This window comes from Hakea prostrata, unplaced genomic scaffold, assembly GCF_041222555.1.
Source record: "Hakea prostrata isolate BN-2017 unplaced genomic scaffold, UWA_Hpros_2 contig_126, whole genome shotgun sequence".
Taxonomy (NCBI): domain Eukaryota; kingdom Viridiplantae; phylum Streptophyta; class Magnoliopsida; order Proteales; family Proteaceae; genus Hakea; species Hakea prostrata.
This window is the reverse complement of record NW_028291245.1, coordinates 112,731-117,183: the sequence shown is the minus strand read 5'-3', so window position 1 is coordinate 117,183 and position 4,453 is coordinate 112,731. Positions and strand designations below refer to the sequence as shown.

General features: G+C 38.8%; 1 non-coding gene across 1 annotated transcript; it reads left to right on the top strand.

Moving 5' to 3' along the window:
* The first annotated feature begins 2,413 nt into the window (after window positions 1-2,413).
* LOC148998818 (small nucleolar RNA R71) lies at window positions 2,414-2,520 on the top strand. The gene has a single exon (XR_016171103.1). It is a non-coding gene; the product is annotated as a small nucleolar RNA R71 (small nucleolar RNA).
* Window positions 2,521-4,453: the final 1,933 nt, after the last annotated feature.

Here is a 4,453-nt window from a genome sequence, read left to right as displayed (position 1 = left end):
AATAAATGGCCCCTTCCGGGTATCCGCAATGCAATTTATGTCCTCTCACGGAGTGGTTACCGGTCTTGAGCGCCCACAAATCCACACTACTACCACGGGTCGTTCGGTCTCAATGCCCTTCCGATTCGGGTCTGATATGACAGGGCATCCTAGCCATACATCTAGACAAGTCCTATGTATGTCATCCAATGATCCAGGAAAGCGTCGATGGGCATCTTCGGAGAACATCCCATACTATTCCCTCCGATGTCCAAGGACGAAGTACCAATGAGGGCACTCCCCAATCCCAAATCATACCTAAGCAATCACATGCTTATTTCCATCCATTACATATCAACAATACATTATCATATTGAAAACATGTCATAACATCTCATAATACAGTATATAAATAAATAAATGACAAGAATAAGTAAACATGATAAATCAAGTAATTAAGCATGGTGTTACTTGTCATAAGGTAACTACAGTAGTCATATGATGTCTAAAATCAATTAATAAGTTAAGTCTACTAAGTTACCAACAGCAAGGTAAAAGTCATACAGTCTATGTTATATGGCAATAACCATCCTTACCTCAAATTGTGAAGAAGATGATCCGAAGTCACAAGAGAATGGTCCAATTATAGTCTTAAAACCCTAAACAAACATATATGAAGGATTAGAGAAGAAATCAAAACAATCGGAGATCGAACGGATCAAAACCGGGCAAAAGTTTCTGACAGCAACCTTGTTGGTTGATACATTGGGTTGATGGTATCGACCAATAGTATCGACCAACAGAGTCTTGGACAGCAAAATGGGATTTTTGGGTTTTGGCTCAAAATGGGTCTTCCGAGTCTCGGATCGATATGAAACTTGGAGGGATGCTTAAGAACAGTAGCAGGAGACTACGTAGAAAGAATTAGCATGATCCAATGGTCGGATTGAAAACCCCCAATTTGAGGTCCTAGGTTCAAACTTGCAAGAATCATGTTCTTCAATGAAATCAATTGCAATTGCAAGAGAACTTAGGAATTTAAGCAATAGAATGATGAACAACAGAATATAGACAATTACTAACATATAATCAGACCTAATTGAAAGAGAAAATCAGATTAAGAGATGAATTCATGTTGTAAAGAAGAGGAAAATCAAAATAAGAAAGCAAGAACATCATGTATGAGAATCATAGCATGGAAAGAATGAAGAGAGGTTTAATCAACCCAAGAGAGCTTGTAGAAGAGGTGGTTGCAAGGTTGCAGCACCTTCTCCACGAACTCAGTAGCAAGAACAAAATGAGGTAGAAGTAGATTAGAGAGAGAGTGAGAGATTACATACCTTGGAGAAGAGATTAGAGAAGAGAAACAATGATTCTTGTAGAAGATCATCACCCAAGCCAAGGAGGAGGCTTAGAGGAGCTTTCCCACGTTCTCAGATGTTGAAATGAGTGAAATAATGATTTAGGTTCGAGGTTTCACTTAAAAGGACAAAGGAATATCCAAACAGCATCTTTTTCACGATTCTGGGCTTGTTTTGGTCGATACCTTTGGTTGATAGTATCGACCAACAGCAGTTTCAACAGAATTCTCAGGAATAGTTCAGCAACTTCGAACAGGGATTCGGAAGGCTATACAAGGTCAAATTGAGTGAGGTTTTCTCCTACAAGTCAATAAAGAAGTCTAGTTTCCATAAATACCTTTGGATCAAGCATGGGAGTTCATTAGGTCTACCAACTAAGCTCACCTTCTTCGATGCGCAAGCAGGATTTGCCAGACATAGTTCAGCAACTTCGGACAGGGATTTGGAGGGCTATATGGGGTCAAATTGGGTGGGGTTTTCTCCTACAAGTCCATCAAGAAGTCTAGTTTCGGGAAATACTTTTGGATTGTGCACAGGTGTTAATTAGGTCTACCAACTAATTCACCCCTCTTCGGTGCGCAGATTCAAAACTAACACTGACAACGCTCTCAAGTGAGGGGCATCATCGTCAATGTTCATGGGCTTGGGCTCCGACACCAAATCATCAACCAAAAGGGTATACAAGGACTTTTCCCACCACTTCGGGTCATTGGATCAACAGACAATACAAATTCCGGGCTGGGTCAGGGTAAGGATAAGGCCGGATATGGCCTCCTAAGGCTTTCAAGGATAACAACATTGAAATCAAGGTCCAACTTCAAGGTCTAACATTAAACAAGTCTTTCTTTATCCCAAAACAAATAGGGTATCCCGGGCTAGGTTTGGGCTGGATGTCACATGTAGCACCTCTCTCAGCTGGCCATTGGTAGTTGTTGTTGGCCATTCTCTCCAAGATTTCATAAGCTTCATTGTAAGACTTTGCCAATTTAGCCCCATTTGCTGATGCATCCACTATGGATCGAGTTTGTCCACTTAAACCATAGTAGAAAGTCTCCATTTGAATCCAATGAGGAATACCATGGTGAGGACATTTACGCAAGAGCTCCTTAAATCTTTCCCATGCCTCATACAAAGATTCACCATCCAACTGTTGAAAACCAGTGATATCATTTTTGAACTTGGCATTCTTTGATGCAGGGAAGTACTTCATCAAGAACTTCTCTACTAAATCATTCCATGTGGCTATTGATTGTGGAGGTAAGGAGTTCAACCATGCTCTTGCTCTATCCCGCAATGAATAAGGGAATAGCTTCAATCTCAAAGCCTCTTCAGTTGCTCCAGGTATCTTGAAAGAGTCACTTACTTCCATGAAGAGTCTAAGATGGAGATGAGGATCTTCTGTTGGCATCCCACTGAACTGTCCTATAGTCTGAAGCATTTGGAACATCACAGGCTTAAGTTTAAAATGTAATGCTTGAATTTCTGGCCTTACTATACTTGGATTCAACTCATGCAACCTTGGGACATCATATCCTCTAATGGCCCTATCTCTATCATCACCCTCAGCTGCCATATTATTCACATTATTATTCAATCCATTTCTCGCTGCTTCAGCCATTGTTGGAACTGCTGCTAGGCCTCGTTGCTCCCTTCTTCTAGCTTGAAATGTCCTTTCTATTTCAAAGTCAAAGGGTACCAACTCTTGATCAAACAGCGTGTTCATACAAGGGTAAAAACACCTGAGAATAAAAGGAAACTAGTATCAAAGTAAAGAAATTTCAGTAGATAACTAAAACTTACTTCTACACTAATTATTAAAGACAAAATTCCCCGGCAACGGCGCCAAAAACTTGTTGCTTGTATCTCAAGATATTACGCAAGTATATGTATCGCAATCAAGTAATAAATGATAAGTACAAAATCGATCCCACGGAGAATTATATCCTTAACTTTCAATGTAAAAGTAAAATTGATTTAAATGAAATTAACAAGGTTGATTGGTGATTGACTAACTAAATGACCAAATGACAGATAAAGAAAACTAAGGAACTAAAATATGGATTAAGCAATGGAAGAAACTTAATGAGTGACAAGTGTGTTAGGAATCAAGTTTCCCTTCCCCTGAATTTTATAACACAAATACTAAAGCAATACTACAACCCCAAGATAAATCAAGAACTTGGAATGAATGGCACTATGGTATTTTCCAGTACACATAAGCTAGCATCCTAAGTCAACATCTGCATATTCCTATGAAGAATTGAATTAAGTATGCAATTTAAACTCAAACCAATCAATGGTAATGTGAGGTAATTGGGTATTCCTACCCAACCTACTAATTAACACAACCTAATTAAAGATGATGCTAACTCACACAATTCAACAAACACCTAGACTTCATTAATTTTCCAATTAATGAAATCATAACATTCATTCAAGAAAGATCATTCAAGAACTGAAATTAGTCAATATAACATGCTGAATTCATTAACAATAAAGTGGATTGCAATAAAACTAAAGAACACATGATTAGTTATATATCAAAATCCAGGTTTAGGTACTACTATCATCCCAACACAGCTAAGATTTAGCCCATAACAGAATTCAAATGCATAAAACCAAGTATGGTTGACATGAGACTAGAAAATAAGAAGATAGAGTTATAAAAACAAGAATAAACTAAGGCTTCAATGCTTCCACATGAGCTCCAACTTTTCTTCTTCAAAGAAATCAGCAACTCCAAAGAGCTCCTTGCTTCCACAAGAGCTCCAGCATTCGTTCTCCACCTCCTTCCTCTCAGCCGAGTCCCTATTCCCCCTTGGTCCAATCTCTCCTTTGTCCTCCTTGCCTCTCTTCTCTTTCTTCCATAAATGTCTTCAATCATTAGGTTAGATTCTGGCCATAGGATTAGAACTTTCCTCCTGAGATCAAGGGCTGAAAACCATCATGTATTTACAAGAATTTAGTCCACTTAAGTTAGCCCTTTTTGGTCAATTCCATTTGAATTGGATCTGAGAATATTCTGCTCCGTTGTTGTAGCAATGCAGCAACAACTCTACAACAGAGTTAGAGGACATGTTCTTCTATTATGAATCTTCACCTACATGTTCAAG